The following is a 21,972-nucleotide window of genomic DNA, read 5'->3' as shown; positions in this document are numbered from 1 at the left end:
ATACAGGGAAGATCAGCACTCTTCCCCCAATCAGAATGAAACGAAAACTTGCCTTCCAAGACAAGGACAAACAGCCACAAGCAAAAGTGGCTAAACAAATAACACCACCACCATCCCCACATCACTCTCCACAACTATCACCGGTAGCCACTCCAGCATTGATGCAATCCCCAACACATACGGGGATGAGTCAAGATGACCGTGACGCATGGGACCTTTACGACGCACCAGTGTCAGACAATAGTCCTCAATGCTATCCAGCAAGACCCTCGCCACCTGAGGATAGTACAGGCTACATTCAAGTGGTATCAAGGGCAGCAGCATTTCACAATGTCAGCCTTCACTCAGAACCCATTGAAGATGACTTCCTTTTTAATACACTGTCGTCTACGCACAGTCAATATCAAAGTCTGCCAATGTTGCCCGGAATGCTAAAACACTCCAAACAAGTGTTTGAAGAGCCTGTCAAAGGGAGAGCCATTACTCCAAGAGTAGATTAAAAAATATAAACCGCCACCAACAGACCCAGTGTACATCACACAACAGCTATCACCAGACTCTGTTGTAGTTGGAGCAGCGCGCAAAAGAGCCAACTCTCATACTTCAGGAGACGCGCCACCTCCAGATAAAGAGAGTAGAAAATTTGACGCGGTAGGCAAAAGGGTGGCGGCACAGGCAGCAAACCAGTGACGTATTGCAAATTCGCAAGCTTTGCTAGCCAGATATGATACGGCCCATTGGGACGAGATGCAACACCTTATTGAACACTTGCCAAAGGAGTTTCAAAAAAGAGCGCAGCAAGTGGTAGAAGAGGGACAAAATATCTCCAATAATCAAATACGATCAGCAATGGATGCTGCAGACACAGCTGCTAGAACTGTCAACACAGCAGTAACGATAAGGAGGCATGCATGACTGCGTACATCAGGATTTAAACCAGAGATACAGCAAGCTGTGCTGAATATGCCATTCAACGGACAGCAGTTGTTTGGGCCGGAGGTGGACACTGCAATTGAAAAACTTAAAAAAGACACTGACGCGGCCAAAGCCATGGGCGCGCTCTACTCCCCGCAGAGCAGAGGCACATTTCGAAAAACACAATTTCGAGGGGGGTTTCGAGGGCAAACCACAGAAGCCACAACCTCACAAACAAAGCCCACTTACCAGAGCCAGTATCAGCGGGGAGGTTTTCGGGGACAATATAGAGGAGGACAGTTTCAAAGAAACAGAGGAAAGTTCCAAAGTCCCAAAACAAACAGTGACTTCAAGGTCACCAATCCCCAACACAACACCTGTGGGGGGAGACTAACCAAGTTTTACACACATTGGGAGGAAATAACAGACACTTGGGTCTTAGCAATTATCCAGCATGGTTATTGCATAGAATTTCTCAAATTCCCTCCAAACGTCCGACCGAAAACACACAATATGTCAAAACAACATATAGATCTTCTAGGACTAGAAGTTCTGCCATTGCTACAGAAAGAAGCAATAGAATTAGTACCAAAAGATCAATTAAACACAGGAGTTTACTCACTGTACTTCCTGATACCCAAAAAGGACAAGAGCCTCAGACCGATACTAGATCTCAGAACATTAAATACCTACATCAAATCAGACCATTTTCACATGGTTACTCTACAAGACGTAATCCCACTGCTCAAACAACAAGACTACATGACAACACTAGACCTAAAGGATGCATATTTCCATATACCAATACATCCTTCACACAGAAAGTACCTAAGGTTTGTATTCCAAGGGATACGTTACCAATTCAAAGTGTTGCCATTCGGAATAACAACTGCGCCAAGAGTTTTTACAAAATGCCTGGCAGTAGTAGCTGCACATATATGAAGGCAGCAAATACATGTGTTCCCATACCTAGACGATTGGTTAATCAAAACCAATACCCTAAAACGGTGTTCACAACACACAAAATATGTCATAGAAACCCTACACAAACTAGGTTTCTCAATCAACTACGCAAAGTCACACCTGCAGCCGTGCCAAACACAGCAATACTTGGGAGCAACAATCAACACAGCAAAAGGGATTGCTACTCCAAGTCCACAAAGAGTACAAACATTTCACAATGTAATACAAACCTTGTATCCAAAACAAAAAGTACAAGTCAAAATAATACTGAAACTACTAGGCATGATGTCCTCATGCATAGCCATTGTCCCAAATGCAAGGTTACACATGCGGCCCTTACAACAGTGCCTAGCATCACAATGGTCACAAGCACAGGGTCAGCTTCTAGATCTGGTGTTGATAGACCGCCAAACATACATCTCGCTTCAATGGTGGAACAGTATAAATTTAAACCAAGGGCGGCCTTTCCAAGACCCAGTGCCACAATACGTGATAACCGATGCTCCCATGACAGGGTGGGGAGCACACCTCAATCAACACAGCATCCAAGGACAATGGAACATACAGCAAAAACAGTTACACATAAATCACCTAGAACTGTTAGCGGTATTTCTAGCGCTGAAAGCATTTCAACCCATGATAACCCACAAATACATTCTTGTCAAAACAGACAACATGACAACAATGTACTACCTAAACAAACAAAAAGGGACACACTCAACACAGTTGTGTCTCCTAACACAGAAAATATGGCATTGGGCGATTCACAACCACATTCGCCTAATAGCACAATTTATTCCAGGAATTCAGAATCAGTTAGCAGACAATCTCTCACGGGATCACCAACAGATCCACGAATGGGAGATTCACCCACAAATACTGAACACTTAGATCTATTTGTGGTGTTCCCCAAATTTGGAAGTATTTGCAACGAAGGAAAACTCAAAATGCCAAAACTTTGCATCCAGGTACCCACAACATCAGTCTCAGGGCAATGCGCTATGGATGAACTGGTCAGGGATATTTGCTTACGCTTTCCCCCTCTCCCACTCCTTCCATATCTAGTAAACAAATTGAGTCAAAACAAACTCAAACTCCTACTAATAGCACCAACATGGGCAAGGCAACCTTGGTACACAACACTACTAGACCTGTCAGTAGTACCTCATGTCAAACTACCAAACAGACCAGATCTGTTAACACAACACAAACAACAGATCAGGCATCCAAATCCAGCATCGCTGAATCTAGCAATTTGGCTCCTGAAATCCTAGAATTCGGACACTTAGACCTCACACAAGAATGTATGGAGGTCCTAAAACAGGCTAGAAAGCCTACCACTAGACACTGCTATGCAAATAAATGGAAAAGATTTGTCTATTACTGCCATAATAATCCAATTCAACCCTTACACGCATCTACAAAAGATATAGTAGGATACTTACTACATTTGCAAAAAGCAAAACTAGCTTTCTCTTCCATAAAAATACATCTTGCTGCAATTTCAGCTTACCTGCAAATTACACACACAACTTCATTATTTAGGATACCAGTCATAAAAGCGTTAATGGAAGGCCTAAAGAGAATTATACCACCAAGAACGCCACCAGTTCCTTCATGGAACCTCAACATTGTCTTAACACGACTCATGGGCCCACCTATTGAGCCCATGCACTCTTGTGAAATGCAATACTTAACATGGAAAGTTGCATTTTTAATTGCCATCACATCTCTAAGAAGAGTGAGTGAAATTCAAGCGTTTACCATTCAAGAACAATTTATTCAAATACACAAAAATAAAGTTGTTCTACGAACAAATCCCAAATTTTTACCAAAAGTAATCTCACTGTTCCTCTTGAATCAAACGGTAGAATTACCAGTGTTCTTCCCACAGCCAGATTCTGTAGCTGAAAGAGCACTACATACATTAGACATCAAAAGAGCACTAATGTACTACATTGACAGAACAAAACTAATTCGAAATCAAAACAACTATTTATCGCCTTACAGGAAATCCAATTTCAAAACAAGGCATTGCTAGATGGATAGTTGGGTGCATTCAAACCTGCTATCTTAAAGCTAAAAGAGAACTGCCTATTACACCAAAGGCACACTCAACCAGAAAGAAAGGTGCTACCATGGCATTTCTAGGAAATATTCCAATGAACGAAATATGTAAGGCAGCAACATGGTCTACGCCTCATACATTTACCAAGCACTACTTTGTAGATGTGCTAACTGCACAACAAGCAACAGTAGGTCAAGCTGTACTAAGAACATTATTCCAAACTACTTCAACTCCTACAGGCTGAACCACCGCTTTTGGGGAGATAACTGCTTACTAGTCTATGCACAGCATGTGTATCTGCAGCTACACATGCCATCGAACGGAAAATGTCACTTACCCAGTGTACATCTGTTCGTGGCATTAGTCGCTGCAGATTCACATGCGCCCAACCGCCTCGCCGGAAGCCTGTAGCCGTTTAGAAGTAGATCTCAAACATTTGTACATTTGTAAATAGATTACTTGAAACTTTCTTATGTACATACGCATTCACTCCATTGCATGGGCACTATTACTAGCATACACAACTCCTACCTCACCCTCTGCGGGGAAAACAATCTAAGATGGAGTAGACGCCCATGCGCAATGGAGTCAAAATGGGAGGAGTCCCTCGGTCTCGTGACTCGAAAAGACTTCTTCGAAGAAAAACAACTTGTAACACTCCAAGCCCAACACCAGATGGCGGGATGTGCACAGCATGTGAATCTGCAGCGACTAATGCCACGAACAGATGTACACTGGGTAAGTGACATTTTCCTTACCATACTGCAGAGCTCAACACTAGATGACAGGTGTATGAGGCGCAAGTGAATCTACAGCACTACACCCTGCGAACCGATGCTTACAGGTTAATGTTTTCCTTCTGCCACGCAGTTGAAAGTTGTGGTGTTCACATACCAGTTGGGTTTCACTGTCAAAATGAAAACATCCTCCCCAATTCCTTAAGAGTTTTTCTGGATGCATCCGGAATGACTTCACATGAGACAAATAGGTGAATGGTTAAATAATCTGTGGTCTCAACAAAGTGTACTGGGGTATCTAGTGATTGTTACTGAAGTGGTAGCCAAGCAGCAAAATAACAGACAAGATAATTCAAACCTGCAGTCCAAACAATCAGACTCAACTAATGCATCACAAACCTGGGTAGCACATCTGGGACAATTCAGTATCAGGAGACAGTTGTCACAAAAGGGCGCAGTAAGACGCATCACATTTTTGTAATGTGAAGACTTCGGTTTTTGGTCTAAAAACATTCCAAAGTCCAATTAAAGGTCATGTGGCACAGGTAATGAGACAATACCACAGCAGTGTTTCACTTAAACACAGAGGAACCATGACTTTTCCACTATCAAGATTATCTCGAGACATTTGGTAGTTCAAAGTCGTATCATAGTAATAACGCATAACATGGCAATAAGAAATACAAGCATAACAAGGCAAGCGGAAATAGAAGCAAGCAATTAGGCGTGCTGCGCAAGTGGAACTAAAGCAGTATTGGCACATGTATTGTAGAGTGTAAAAAAACAAAAAAAACAAAAAATGTTTTTGCCTCATATTGGCAGTACTTTGCGTCAAGGCACCAGCTCAGTCGCCGGAGAATGCACCGTCTCCATTAGTGCAGGATATTTACGTATTTCTTTTCTCAAATTCCAGTCATCATTAGTGACCAAAAAAAATGCAAGAAGTCCAACGTGGCCATGATCTTCATTTCACCTCAACAGGCACATTAGACATGGTTCCTACACCACCTAAGCATTTCGAAGGACTGCTAATAAGGCATGTTGTCAATTAAGGAGAGAAAGTAGCCACTCGGATCCACAGACCTTCATGTTGGCTGCATGACTCCAGAGTCGTCATTTTAGCATTTGTGAGGCCTGGGGGAAATCGGCGAGGACATGCTGTGAAGCACTGTGCAATGGAATGTGCTGTAGTTCAAAATCAGTTACAAGAAAAGGCATCCAGTACTTCATTTATATATTTGTTTGTGAAATAAGTAGTGCTTCTTTATTAGTACGCATCAGCTTTTGCAGTACAAACCCAGAAAAAACCACTGAAGAACCAATGTTTCTCTGCACAATAAATACTTGTACGAACCAACCGACATTGTTTTATCTGGGATTTAAGACCTTTCATCTCAACCCATACAGTAACCAGTTTTTTTAAATCTCTTGTTGCAGAAAGCTTCAGATGTATTAGACTGAAGTGCTTCATGTACTACATACAGAACGCAAAGTCTGTAGATCAAAGGTTTATTGCACATGCTCCCCAAACTACAGGTTCCCTCTTCACTAATAGAACTGTAGCAAAGTGGATTGTGCATATTATTCTGTTCCATTAAGCCACTGAATACTAATAAGAGCACCCTTCATGCTTAAAAAATTCAATATTAGTGTTTATAGGAAACGTTTGTGACTGCAGAATTCACTGTCTCAATGTGGTCTTTAAGATATGCACTAACAAAACAAAGTATTGTAATCTGTCACATCGAGTCTCAAGAAGGCCAGTCTTGATACATCTGATCTACTAGCACTTGACTACTCCACGCAAGGCAGTACTACTCTATAATCTATGCACAGCATGTGAACCTATAATAGGTTATTCCTAAGTAAGCTAGTTACTTACCTGGAGCAAGTTTGGAAGTCTTCTAAATTCACTTTTTCACAGCATTAGATCTTTTTTTTTTTTTTTATGGTCACGTCATTGAATCCTCCTCATAATCAAAATGGGAGCCTTCAGTACATTTTGAGTAGTATAGAAAACGTTTCTTGGGAGACTACAAAACTGTGCTTATTTAGTATCCATTCAACCTAATTTTAAAAGACCCAGACTCAAGTTACTGAAAATAAAGATCCATGGACAACTCCTCTGATTTTTAACTAGTCCTCCAAATGAGGAAGGGCTTCCTGTGAATCTATGAAAGATGCCAACCATGGAGACCTGAAGCTATAGGTTATGTAACTTTTTTTTTTTGTTCTCCAGCATTGGATATTTCTTAGGTTCACATAGCTGTACCAGAACAGCAAGCAGTACATGTTATATTTCATTAAAGAAGGGTAGGAGCAAGGCTCCCTTGCTGCTTCTGTGTCCCTCTCTTGCTGCTTCTGTGTCAGCACAGTAGTGCTTTGTAAATGTTGTCTTGCAGATGTTCATGAGCGGCACTCCTGTGTACAAAACTATCATTTCTACCCTTGTGAAGTGTGCCCATACTTTATCTCAAGGCCAACAGGCCAGCCACTGTTGATCAAAGTCACTTCTGCAATCAATCTTGCATTCCCTTGTGTTTGCACCTATGGCATGAAAGGAGGATTTCTACTTAAGAACTACGGTTTTCATATTCTAGCAGATACAGGGACCATAATTAATGCAGTTTCCCATGAAATGTATTTCAGTCCTGCCTTATTTATGAGCTCGAAAAAGCTCTTCCTTAATTGTTAGAGAACACTGTTTAACTCCCAGGCGAATGTCCCAAATAGGCCTTTTAGCATTTTATTTTTAACTGGAAAGAGGAGAATTAACGAAGACAAAAATTTCTGCAGATCTCTGTGGACAGTAACAATGTGTTCGATGGCATATGTTGCTGCAGATACACATGTTTGGCACAGTCCGCTGCCTGGTGTTGGGCTCGGAGTATTACAAGTTGTTTTTCTTCGAAGAAGTCTTTTTGGTCACGGGACCGAAGGACTCCTCCCTCTTTGGCTCCATTGCGCATGGGCGTCGACTCCATCTTAGATTGTTTTTTTTCCGCTGTCGGGTTCGGACGTATTCCTTTTCGCTCCGTGTTTCGGTTCGGAAAGTTAGTCAGAATCTCGGAAGAAAGCGTCGGTATTGTTCCGTTCGGTATCGGGATAGTTAGGTACATCGACACCGATCATCGGAAGACTTTGGGGCAGTTTCGATCCCCCATCGGGGCCTGGTCGGCCCGACCGCGTGCGACATCGAAGCCGATGGAACGGACCCCGTTTCGTTTCTGCCCAAAATGTCACAGTAAGTATCCTTATACAGATCAGCACTTGGTCTGTAACTTGTGCTTGTCCCCCGAGCACAAGGAGGATACCTGTGAAGCCTGTCGAGCCTTCCGGTCCAGAAAAACACTCCGGGACCGAAGAGCCAGGCGTCACCAAATGGCGTCCACGTCGACAAAACAACGTTTCGACGACGAAGAGGAAACATTCTCGGTTCCGGAATCAGAATCCGGAGACTCCGACGTCGAACAACAGCAACAAACTGTGAGTAAGACGTCGAAAAGTAAATCCATCGACAAACCAAAAGCCCAGGGGACGCCACTGCCAACAGGCCATGGCTCGACCCATAAATCAGGCGACCCGTCGAAGGGGCCGAAAAAGGGCACGCCCATAGCGAAAACACCCGACTCCGGTCGAGGGACCGCCATGGAGCAACCTCGGAGCCGAGAAAGCGGCTCCGAGAGACAAAAACAAGATACCGGCACCGAAAGACATCGGCACCGAGAATCCATGCCGAAAGGAACAAAAATTCTGTCGGTGCCGAAACCGAAAAAAGATTCTCTCTCGGCGCCGAAAAATACCACACCTTCATCCTACTCAGAGGAACAAGGACTAAGTGGCCAAATGCACAAATTTGGACAAGAGCTCCAAAGTGTAGAATCGGACTACACACAAAAGAGACTGTGCATCCAGCAAGATACAGGGAAGATATCAACCCTTCCCCCAATCATGAGGAAAAGAAAGATCGGACTTCCAAAGGATGACACACAACCACAAGCCAAAGTGGTTAAAAAAGTCACGCCTCCGCCCTCTCCTCCACAGGCATCGCCGGCACAAACACCGCCACAAATGCACTCACCAGCGCAAACTACCATAAGTCATGACGATCAGGATCAAGACGCTTGGGACCTGTATGACACCCCAGTGCCGGACAATGATCCCGAGTCATACCCCACAAAGCCGTCACCGCCAGAGGACAGTACCTCATACTCGCAACTGGTGGCTAGGGCTGCAGACTTCCACAATGTCCAACTGCATTCCGATCCTATAGAGGATGATTTCTTATTTAACACCCTCTCGGCTACACATAGCCAATATCAATGTCTCCCAATGCTACCAGGGATGTTACGGCACGCAAAACAAATTTTTGAGGAGCCCGTAAAATCAAGAGCCATCACCCCAAGGGTGGATAAGAAATACAAACCACCACCCACAGACCCAGTGTTTATTACTTCGCAGTTACCACCCGACTCTGTGGTAGTAGGGGCAGCTCGCAAAAGAGCAAATTCACATACATCTGGCGACGCCCCACCTCCGGACAAAGAAAGCAGAAAATTTGACGCGGCAGGGAAAAGAGTGGCGTCACAGGCAGCCAACCAGTGGCGCATCGCAAATTCACAAGCGCTGCTGGCCAGATATGACCGCGCACACTGGGACGAGATGCAACTTCTCGTAGACCATCTTCCCCAGGAATACCAAAAAAGGGCGCAGCAAATAGTGGAAGAGGGACAAACGATCTCAAACAATCAAATCCGCTCTTCACTAGACGCAGCCGATACTGCAGCAAGAACAGTCAACACTGCTGTCACCATAAGGAGACACGCTTGGCTACGCACTTCAGGCTTCAAACCTGAAATCCAGCAGGCTGTCCTTAATATGCCCTTCAACGAGAAACAACTGTTTGGCTCGGAAGTGGATACAGCCATTGAAAAACTTAAAAAGGACACAGACACGGCCAAAGCCATGGGCGCACTCTACTCCCCGCAGAGCAGAGGCTCTTTCAGAAAAACTCCATTTAGAGGGGGGTTTCGTGGCCAACCCACAGACACCACCAGCCAACAATCAAGAACCACACCATATCAGGGTTCCTTCCAAAGGGGTGGTTTCAGGGGATATCGGGGGGGTCAATTCCCAAGGAGTAGGGGAAGATTCCAGACTCCAAAAACACCTCCACCTAAACAGTGACTTTCAAGTCACGCAACCCCTTCACTCAACACCAGTGGGGGGAAGACTAAGCCAATTCTACCAATCTTGGCAACAGATTACAACAGACAATTGGGTATTAGCAATAATCCAACATGGCTATTGCGTAGAATTCCACAACTTCCCACCAAACATCCCCCCCAAAACACGCAAAATGTCACAACATCATTTAGAACTTTTAGGACTAGAAGTTCAAGCACTACTGCAAAAGGATGCAATAGAATTAGTACCAGTACAACAAAAAAACACAGGAGTTTACTCCCTGTACTTTCTAATTCCAAAAAGAGACGAAACATTGAGACCAATATTAGATCTCAGGACACTAAATACCTACATCATATCGGACCATTTTCACATGGTCACACTACAAGACATCATTCCACTGCTCAAACAGCAAGATTACATGACCACATTAGACCTAAAGGATGCGTACTTTCATATACCAATACACCCTTCTCACAGAAAGTACCTACGGTTCGTATTCAAAGGAATACATTACCAATTCAAGGTGTTGCCATTCGGAATAACAACTGCACCAAGAGTGTTCACAAAATGTCTAGCAGTAGTAGCAGCACACATCAGGAGACAACAGATACATGTGTTCCCTTACCTAGACGACTGGCTAATCAAAACCAACACAGTAAAAAAATGCGCAAACGACACCACCTTTGTCATACAAACCCTTCACAAACTGGGGTTTTCCATCAACTACACAAAATCACACCTAGAACCGTGTCAAACACAACAATATCTAGGAGCAACCATCAACACATCAAAAGGAATTGCCACTCCAAGTCCACAAAGAGTGCAAGCATTCCACAAGCTAATAAGTGCTATGTTTCCAAACCAAAAGATACAAGCAAAATTTGTGCTAAAACTTCTAGGCATGATGTCATCATGCATAGCCATTGTCCCAAACGCAAGACTACACATGCGACCCTTACAACAGTGTCTAGCATCACAATGGTCACAGGCACAGGGTCAACTTCAAAATCTGGTGTTGGTAGACCGCCAAACATACCTCTCGCTTCTATGGTGGAACAGCAAAAATTTAAACAAAGGGCGGACATTTCAGGACCCAGTGCCTCAATACGTTATAACAACAGATGCTTCCATGACAGGGTGGGGAGCACACCTCAATCACCACAGCATTCAAGGACAATGGGATATACACGAAACAAAACTTCATATCAATTACCTAGAACTGTTGGCAGTATTTCTAGCGTTAAAAGCCTTCCAACCCATAATAACACACAAATACATTCTTGTCAAAACAGACAACATGACAACAATGTATTATCTAAACAAACAAGGAGGAACACACTCAACACAATTGTGCCTCCTAACACAAAAAATTTGGCAGTGGGCGATTCACAACAACATTCGCCTAATAGCACAATTTATTCCAGGAATACAAAACCAACTAGCAGACAACCTTTCGCGAGACCACCAACAAGTCCACGAATGGGAAATTCACCCCCAAGTTCTGAACAAGTACTTTCAAATTTGGGGAACACCCCAGATAGATTTGTTCGCAACAAGAGAAAACTCAAAATGCCAAAACTTCGCATCCAGGTACCCACACCGCGAATCACAAGGCAATGCTCTATGGATGAATTGGTCAGGGATATTTGCGTACGCTTTTCCCCCTCTCCCTCTCCTTCCATATCTAGTAAACAAGTTGAGTCAAAACCAACTCAAACTCATACTGATAGCACCCACATGGGCAAGACAACCTTGGTATACAACTCTACTAGACCTTTCACTAGTACCGCATGTCAAACTACCCAACAGGCCAGATCTGTTAACACAACACAAACAACAGATCAGACATCCAAACCCAGCATCATTGAATCTGGCAATTTGGCTCCTGAAATCCTAGAATTTGGACACTTGGACCTCACACAAGAATGCATGGAGGTCATAAAACAAGCTAGAAAACCTTCCACTAGACACTGCTATGCATCTAAGTGGAAAAGATTTGTTTACTACTGCCATGCCAATCAAATACAACCAGTACATGCCTCTACTAAAGACATAGTAGGATACTTACTACATTTGCAAAAAGCGAATCTCGCTTTTTCATCTATAAAAATACACCTCGCAGCTATATCTGCTTACCTACAAACTACTCATTCATCGTCTCTATTTAGAATACCAGTTATTAAAGCATTCATGGAAGGGCTAAAAAGAATTATACCACCAAGAACACCACCAGTTCCTTCATGGAACCTTAACATCGTCTTAACAAGACTCATGGGTCCCCCTTTCGAACCCATGCATTCCTGTGAAATGCAATATCTAACCTGGAAGGTCGCATTTCTCATTGCAATCACATCCCTCAGAAGAGTAAGTGAAATACAGGCATTTACCATACAAGAACCATTTATTCAAATACACAACAATAAAATAGTTCTAAGAACAAATCCAAAATTTCTGCCAAAAGTAATCTCACCATTCCATTTAAATCAAACAGTAGAATTGCCAGTGTTCTTCCCACAACCAAATTCTGTGGCTGAAAGGGCACTACATACATTGGACATCAAAAGAGCACTAATGTATTACATTGACAGAACAAAGCTAATCAGGAAAACAAAACAACTGTTCATAGCTTTTCAAAAACCACACATAGGAAATCCAATCTCTAAACAAGGCATTGCTAGATGGATAGTCAGGTGCATTCAAACATGCTATCTTAAAGCCAAAAGAGAATTGCCTATTACACCAAAGGCACACTCAACCAGAAAGAAAGGTGCTACAATGGCCTTTCTAGGAAACATTCCTATGAGCAAAATATGTAAGGCTGCAACCTGGTCTACGCCTCATACGTTTACTAAACACTACTGTGTAGACGTACTAAATGCACAACAAGCTACAGTGGGCCAAGCTGTACTAAGAACATTATTCCAAACTACTTCAACTCCTACAGGCTAAACCACCGCTTTTAGGGGAGGTAACTGCTTTATAGTCTATGCCAAACATGTGTATCTGCAGCAACATATGCCATCGAACTGAAAATGTCACTTACCCAGTGTACATCTGTTCGTGGCATTAGTCGCTGCAGATTCACATGTACCCTCCCACCTCCCCGGGAAGCCTGTAGCCGTTTAGAAGTAGATCATAAACCTTAAACATCTGAACATTTGTAAATAATTTTTAGAAACTCTTATCATACATACATATTCACTCCATTGCATGGGCACTATTTATACCAAACAACTCCATCCTCACCCTCTGCGGGGAAAACAATCTAAGATGGAGTCGACGCCCATGCGCAATGGAGCCAAAGAGGGAGGAGTCCTTCGGTCCCGTGACCAAAAAGACTTCTTCGAAGAAAAACAACTTGTAATACTCCGAGCCCAACACCAGGCAGCGGACTGTGCCAAACATGTGAATCTGCAGCGACTAATGCCACGAACAGATGTACACTGGGTAAGTGACATTTTCATTATTCCCAAATTCGAATCTTCTATTCAAAACCACTCTGAATCAAACCAGAAATTATTAGCAAAACAAAAACCTTTAATTTCATACTTAATACCAAGAACATAATATCGCAAACCAGTCACAATTACATACCAATCAAACGCTTAAACATCTGGAATATGATCAAGATAAAAAAATATAAAAAATACACTACTCCAGTCCCTTGTTTCGTGGTTGGACTATTTACTACTCCACTCAGAGCTTCCAAAAGCTAACCTGACTGCCTTAAAAGTAGTTTTATTCTGTTGCCAGACTAATCATAAATAGTTAAGACTCTTCATATTTTCCAGTACCAAGATCTTTGAACAGGCTCTTGGGGTGCATGCTCAGGAGGACATGCTTAACCTAATAAACTTCTACAGTTAAACCCTTCTGCTAAAAATAAAGAAATACAGTTCCACGTGAAATTACCCAAGAATGAGAGCTTTGTTTTAGAGTTGAGAATTCTGTAAGAAATAGACTCCCAATAACATTTCTCAAACTGACTCTGCTTCACTACTATAAGAACAAAGTAAAAAGAAAATTCTGTAGATATAAAGTGCGTTTGGCCTAATAGCTTTTCTTTTAAACTCTATAATGCTTATTATATTAAACTTATCTGAAAAGCTCAGTTAGGAGCAGTACTAGAACCTAGATAAACATATGTGCAGTTCAGAAGGACTGGTACAAATTAATCACAAGTGTGCATACTCAAGACAGTATCAAATAGTACTGACTAGCAACATCACAAAGTAAATATGCATTGACACCAGCATTTTTATTATTCCTGTGCGTACCAGATATTGACTTGACATGCACTATAAAACCTCAACTAGCTGGTAGTCGAGTTTTTTTTTTTTTTTTAAAGCTATCGGTTACAACTATGAATCTTTCTCTCATGCTACTGTATCTGATAGAACAGGTCATTTGCCTTATTAGCACTTTCACATCTCTTGTAAATGTAATCGCCCTGCTAGAGGCCTTAGTAATACCTACAATGAAATGTTTTTGTGATTGGCCGAAACAAAGAACCTTTTTTATATTTCAATTTTTTGATCATTGTGGGTACTAATCCAAGGTTGTCTTGAACCATAGAACCTTTTCGAAATTAAAGTGAAGGCTGTCTAGCAATATCAGGATGTGGTATAATGCATGGTTTCAATTATGAGTATGTAGGTGAATATGTAAATGTAATAAGTAGTTTTAATTAGAGCATGCACAACAATACCTTGGCCGACTATAAACAGTTGTCTCAAGATCCTCTCCATATGTCGATTTGTGTGAATGTTTTGATTTCTTGGATCACCTTATGAAGCACCAGCAGTTGAAAACATGTGAAAGCAAGTTTGATAACTGCCTCTAATTTTATTACATCTCCTTTTTCTCCCCCCTCAGGTCTTATTTCTTTTTACTATTTTAGTAAAGACTTTGAAGTCATCCGTTTGGATGTGAATCTTACTGAATATGGTGTTTTTCACCTAACAAGGAAAATGTTCAAGTCTTGCACCTGCATATTTGAAAAGACTGCAGTGCTGCAGGGATGTTTTGTTGGTGTCTATGAAAAACACTGCAAACAATGGATGCAGATAATCCTCAAAGTAATGTTACTCTGAAGGAATGACTGTAGAAACTGCCAAAGAAAGGCAACGCAGAGAACTTAAGGACCTTTAAGGAACCAGTGAAGGTGATGGATATGAAAGGTCTTGAGACCAGGTGTGTTCAACTGTTTGTCTTGACTGAATTTGAGAGGCCAGGCAAGAGCTAAAGTGAAAAAAAAAAAAAAAAAAAAAAATTACAATCAGTGGAGCGGCAAATATGGATGCCTGTTCAAATGGATCGTAAGGAGCTATATGCTTAAGGCACCTGCCTCTTAAAACTGCACCACTTCAGATTGTTCTGAAAACACTGGTACTCCTTCCTTCCTTTTTTTTTTTTTTTTTTTTTTCCCTGCAGGTTGTGCTGAAACTCATGCCCATCTGATACCAAGGAACCTGAATTTTCTGCAGGGGAACTGTAAAGCACCATCTTTTTTGTTGAATTTAATATTTGCTTGTATATAATATACAAATCTATAAATGCTAAAGATGTTTTCATAATTTATGTAGACTGTGCTTAATATGAAGACATGTATTTTGTAAAGAAAAAAACAAGTGGGGGTGGGTGAGTTTTTGTCACTTAATTTGGAAATAAAACTGAGATGTGTTAAACATTTTAAATACAGTTATTCCATTCAGTACAAGTCTCTTCCTTTCAGGGAGGTATTGATTGCGGCCAACCAAGGTGGTGCTCGAATCATCTGCTAGACGGATGGAATAACAGTTTAGTAGTCTACATCTAAATGTCTTACAGAACAGAGTCAAATAATTTGCTTCTGATTTTGAACTGCTAAGTATCAGGCCAGTTCTTTGGGGCCTGTATGTCTGAAGGCCAGCCACGCAGCCCTTGTGAGAATTAATTCTTTAGCACAAGCACCAAGGGAATACTGCCCGCTCACTGATTAGCTAAGTACCTGCTCCTTGGATTGTGACATTCAGGGGGTTGTGAAGTTGAAGAGGCAATTGTAGGAAGCTGGCCCTTTATCTGGTATGTGAATACCGTGTAAAGGGTCCAAGGGTTCCCCAGTTGAGTGGACAGGGCTTGCTATGCAATCCCAAAGTGCTCTATTTAGCGGTAGTGTGGTTGAGCAGCCTTAGGCTTAACATCAGATAAAAATCGTAAGTATGTGTTCGATGGCATCTGTCGCTGTAGATACACATGTTGTGCATAGCCCGCCATCTGGTGTTGGGTCGGAGTGTTAAAAGTTGTTTTTCTTCGAAGTCTTTCGAGTCACGGGACCGAGAGACTCCTCCTCTTTGTCTCCATTGCGCATGGGCGTCGACTCCATCTTCGATTGTTTTCTTTCCGCCATCGGGTTCGGACGTGTTCCTTTCGCTCCGGGTTTCGGAACGGAAAGTTAGCTAAATATCGGAAAAATTACGTCGGTATTGTTGCGTTCGGGATCGGCTTAGTTAGAATCGACACCGAATCGAAGAGTGAAGAGCTCTGGTACCCTTCGGGGTAGTTTTCGATCCCCCTTCCGGGCCTGGTCGGCCCGACCGCGTGTAAAACAACGCTGATGGAACGGACCCTGTTCCGTTTCTGTCCTAAATGCCACAACAAATACCCGTATACAGACCAACATTTGGTCTGTAACCTGTGCCTGTCGCCTGAGCACAGTGAAGAGACTTGCGAGGCCTGTCGTGCGTTCCGGTCCCGAAAAACACTCCGTGACCGTCGAGCCAGAAGACTGCAGATGGCGTCCACGCCGAGAGTTCGAGGAACAAGAGGAAGAAGAAACCTTCTCGATCAATGATTCGGACTCCGAAGAATTCGACGACCAAAGAACTGTGAGTAAGACGTCGAAGCCAGCACACAAAAAAAGTGACAAGGCCCAGGGGACGCCACTGCCACCAGGCCATGGCTCGACCCATAAATTTGGTGACCGACCATCGGCACTGAAAAAGGCCGAAATGGTGCCGAGATCGTCCGACTCCGGTCGAGACACCGGCACACAGCCTTCTCGGGACCGAGAAAGTACTGTTGAAAAACATCGACGCTGAGATATCGGAGCCGAAACTGCTCGACGCAGAGACAGCGGCACCGAGGAAGATCGACGCCGAGAGGGTTCGACTCCGAAAAAGGTCACTTCGGAGCCGAAAAAGAGTACAGACAGGGTTTCGGTGCAAAAACAACCCGCAACCGACCCACCTACCGGTTCCTATTCAGAGGAGCAATCACTGTCCTCTCAGATGCGAAAGCATAGATTTGAGGAAGAGTTGCAATCCACCGAGGTGGACCACACTCAGAAACATATTTTTATACAGGAAGGAACAGGGAAAATAAGCACCCTTCCCCCTATTAGGAGAAAAAGGAGACTGGAGTTTCAATCAGACCAAGCACCACAAACAAAAATGGTGAAAAAGGTAACTCCGCCACCCTCTCAAAAGGTAACTCCGCCACCCTCTCCTCCACCTGTAACTAACGTTTCACCGGCAAAAACTCCATCACATTCCCCGGCTCACACCACCATGAGCCAAGGTGATCAGGACCAAGACGCTTGGGACTTATACGACGCCCCAGTGTCGGACAACAGTCCAGAGGCGTACCCTACAAAGCCCTCACCACCGGAAGATAGCACAGCATACTCACAAGTGGTGGCTAGAGCAGCAGAGTTCCACAACGTGTCCCTACACTCGGAACCAGTCGAGGATGACTTCTTATTCAACACCCTCTCCTCCACCCATAGCTCCTACCAAAGCCTGCCTATGCTCCCAGGAATGCTTCGGCACGCAAAGGAAATCTTCAAGGAGCCGGTCAAGAGTAGAGCAATAACACCAAGAGTGGAAAAGAAATATAAAGCACCTCCCACAGACCCTGTTTTCATCAGCTCACAGCTGCCACCAGATTCCATCGTAGTAGGAGCAGCTCGCAAGAGAGCCAACTCCCACACATCTGGGGATGCACCGCCCCCAGATAAAGAGAGCCGCAAGTTCGATGCAGCCGGAAAGAGAGTCGCAGTACAAGCTGCAAACCAGTGGTGCATCGCTAACTCTCAAGCACTACTTGCGCTATGACAGAGCCCATTGGGACGAGATGCAACACCTCACTGAGCATCTACCCAAAGAGCTACAAAAGAGGGGGAAACAGGTGGTTGAGGAAGGACAGAACATATCTAATAATCAGATACGCTCCTCTATGGATGCAGCGGACACAGCTGCAAGAACAATTAACACATCTGTGACTATCAGAAGGCACGCATGGCTACGAACGTCTGGTTTTAAACCAGAGATTCAGCAGGCAGTGCTCAATATGCCATTCAATGAGAAACAACTGTTCGGACCAGAAGTGGACACGGCGATTGAAAAACTCAAAAAGGACACTGACACTGCTAAAGCCATGGGCGCACTCTACTCCCCGCAGAGCAGAGGCACTTACAGCACCTTCCGCAAAACATCCTTTAGAGGGGGGTTTCGGGGTCAAGCCACACAAGCCAGCACCTCACAGGCCACACCGTCCAGCTACCAGGGACAGTACCAAAGGGGAGGCTTTCGGGGCCAATACAGAGGACAATTCCCTAGGAATAGGGGAAAATTTCAAAGCCCCAAAACCCCTACAACCAAACAGTGACTCACATGTCACTCATCCCCTCCACACAACACCAGTGGGGGGAAGAATAGGTCAGTATTACCAAGCATGGGAGGAAATAACTACAGACACTTGGGTCTTAGCAATTATCCAACATGGTTATTGCATAGAATTTCTGCAAATCCCTCCAAACATACCACCAAAAGCACAGAATTTATCAAAACAACATTCAGACCTTCTGGAAATAGAAGTTCAAGCATTATTGCAAAAGAACGCAATAGAACTAGTACCAAAGACACAAATAAACACAGGAGTTTATTCCCTGTACTTCCTAATACCAAAAAAGGACAAAACACTGAGAACAATCCTAGACCTCAGAACACTAAACACCTACATCAAATCAGAACACTTTCACATGGTCACGCTACAAGAAGTGTTACCATTGCTAAAGCAACAGGACTACATGACAACCTTAGATCTCAAAGACGCGTATTTCCACATACCAATACATCCGTCGCACAGGAAATACCTAAGGTTCGTATTCAAGGGAATACATTACCAATTCAAAGTATTGCCCTTCGGTTTAACAACTGCACCAAGAGTCTTCACAAAGTGCCTAGCAGTAGTGGCTGCACACATCAGAAGGCAGCAAATACACGTATTCCCGTATCTAGACGACTGGCTAATCAAAACCGACTCACTGACAAGGTGCTCGCACCACACAGATCAAGTCATGCAAACCCTCTACAAACTCGGTTTCACCATCAACTATGCAAAATCACACATTCTGCCGTGCAAGGTACAACAATACCTAGGTGCCACAATAGATACAACAAAGGGAATAGCCACTCCAAGTCCACAAAGGGTTCAAAATTTCCAAAAGATTATACAACGCATGTATCCAACACAAAAAATACAAGCGAAGATGATATTACAACTACTAGGCATGATGTCCTCATGCATAGCCATTGTCCCACACGCAAGCTTGCACATGCGGCCCTTACAACAGTGCCTAGTATCACAATGGTCTCAAGCACAGGGTCAGCTTCTAGATCTGGTGTTGATAGACGGCCTAACATACCTCTCGCTTCTATGGTGGAACAACATAAATTTAAACAAAGGGCGGCCTTTCCAAGACCCAGTGCCACAATACGTGAAAACAACAGATGCTTCCATGACAGGGTGGGGAGCACACCTCAATCACCACAGCATACAAGGACAATGGGACGTACATCAAAGAAAGCTGCATATAAATCACCTCGAACTACTAGCAGTTTTCCAAGCATTAGAAGCATTTCAACCACTCATAACTCACAAATACATTCTTGTCAAAACAGACAACATGACAACAATGTATTATCTAAACAAACGGGGACACACACTCGACACAGCTGTGCCTGCTGGCACAAAAAATATGGCAATGGGCAATTCACAACCACATTCGCCTAATAGCACAGTTTATTCCAGGGATCCAGAATCAACTTGCAGACAATCTCTCTCGAGATCACCAACAGGTCCACGAGTGGGAAATTCACCCCCAAATTCTAAACACTTACTTCAAACGTTGGGGAACACCTCAAATAGACTTATTTGCAACGAAGGAGAACGCAAAATGCCAAAACTTCGCATCCAGATACCCACACAGGCAGTCTCAAGGCAATGCCCTATGGATGAACTGGTCAGGGATATTTGCGTACGCTTTTCCCCCTGTCCCTCTCCTTCCATATCTAGTAAACAAATTGAGTCAAAACAAACTCAAACTCATACTGATAGCACCAACGTGGGCAAGGCAACCATGGTACACAACACTGCTAGACCTATCAGTAGTACCCCACGTCAAGTTGCCCAACTGGCCAGATCTGTTAACGCAACACAACCAACAGATCAGGCATCCAAACCCAGCATCGCTGAATCTAGCAATCTGGCTCCTGAAATCCTAGAATTCGGACACTTAAACCTCACACAAGAATGTATGGAAGTCATAAAGCAAGCCAGAAGACCATCCACTAGACACTGCTATGCAAGCAAATGGAAAAGATTTGTTTGCTATTGCCATCATAATCTAATTCAACCATTACACGCATCTCCAAAGGATGTAGTGGGTTACTTACTACACTTACAAAAAACGAACCTGGCCTTCTCTTCCATTAAGATACACCTAGCAGCAATATCTGCATACCTGCAGATTACCCATTCAACTTCACTATTTAGGATACCTGTCATTAAAGCATTTATGGAAGGCCTCAAAAGAATTATACCACCAAGGACACCACCCGTTCCTTCATGGAACCTTAACATCGTCTTAACCAGACTCATGGGTCCACCCTTTGAACCTATGCACTCTTGCGAAATACAATTCCTAACCTGGAAAGTTGCATTTCTCATCGCCATCACATCTCTAAGAAGAGTAAGTGAAATTCAGGCGTTTACAATACAAGAACCTTTTATCCAGCTACACAAAAATAAAGTAGTCCTAAGGATCAATCCTAAATTTTTGCCAAAGGTTATTTCACCGTTCCATCTAAATCAAACGGTAGAGCTACCAGTGTTCTTCCCACAGCCAGATTCCATAGCTGAAAGGGCACTACATACATTAGACGTCAAAAGAGCACTAATGTACTACATCGACAGAACTAAAAACATCAGGAAAACTAAACAACTGTTAATTGCATTTCAAAAACCTCACGCAGGAAACCCAATCTCGAAACAGGGTATAGCCAGATGGATAGTTAAGTGCATCCAAATCTGCTACCTTAAAGCAAAAAGACAACTGCCCATTACACCAAGGGCACACTCAACCAGAAAGAAAGGCGCTACCATGGCCTTCCTAGGGAATATTCCAATGCACGAAATATGTAAGGCAGCCACATGGTCTACGCCTCACACATTTACCAAGCACTACTGTGTAGACGTGCTATCAGCACAACAAGCCACAGTAGGTCAAGCCGTACTAAGAACCTTATTTCAGACTACTTTCACTCCTACAGGCTGAGCCACCGCTTTTGGGGAGATAACTGCTTACTAGTCTATGCACAACATGTGTATCTACAGCGACAGATGCCATCGAACTGAAAATGTCACTTACCCAGTGTACATCTGTTCGTGGCATCAGTCGCTGAAGATTCACATGTGCCCACCCACCTCCCCGGGAGCCTGTAGCCGTTTGGAAGTTAGCTTCAACTTTGTACATTTGTAAATATATTAAATCTTAGTTAGGTACATACTTATTCACTCCATTGCATGGGCACTATTACTAACAAACAACTCCTACCTCACCCTCTGCGGGGAGAACAATCGAAGATGGCGTCGACGCCCATGCGCAATGGAGACCAAGAGGAGGAGTCCCTCGGTCCCGTGACTCGAAAGACTTCTTCGAAGAAAAACAACTTGTAACACTCCGACCCAACACCAGATGGCGGGCTATGCACAACATGTGAATCTTCAGCGACTGATGCCACGAACAGATGTACACTGGGTAAGTGACATTTTCATTTT

At 43.4% G+C, this 21,972-nt stretch overlaps 1 protein-coding gene across 3 annotated transcripts in view; it reads left to right on the top strand.

The window, feature by feature from the left end:
• Window positions 1–15,122, top strand: part of DEDD2 (death effector domain containing 2) — a 118,783-nt gene extending 103,661 nt beyond the window's left edge. For 2 of the 3 annotated variants that reach the window (XM_069201384.1, XM_069201383.1), the window contains exon 6: window positions 14,749–14,887. The gene's annotated coding sequence lies outside the window, so the exon portion shown is untranslated. Of the gene's footprint in view, window positions 1–14,748 lie in introns of all 3 variants that reach the window. The other variant, XM_069201382.1, reaches the window with a different exon arrangement.
• Window positions 15,123–21,972: the final 6,850 nt, after the last annotated feature.

The sequence above is a fragment of the Pleurodeles waltl genome, chromosome 7 (genome assembly GCF_031143425.1).
Source record: "Pleurodeles waltl isolate 20211129_DDA chromosome 7, aPleWal1.hap1.20221129, whole genome shotgun sequence".
Taxonomy (NCBI): Eukaryota; Metazoa; Chordata; class Amphibia; order Caudata; family Salamandridae; genus Pleurodeles; species Pleurodeles waltl.
Note: the sequence above shows the minus strand (reverse complement) of the source record. Positions and strands in the feature narration are given on the sequence as shown.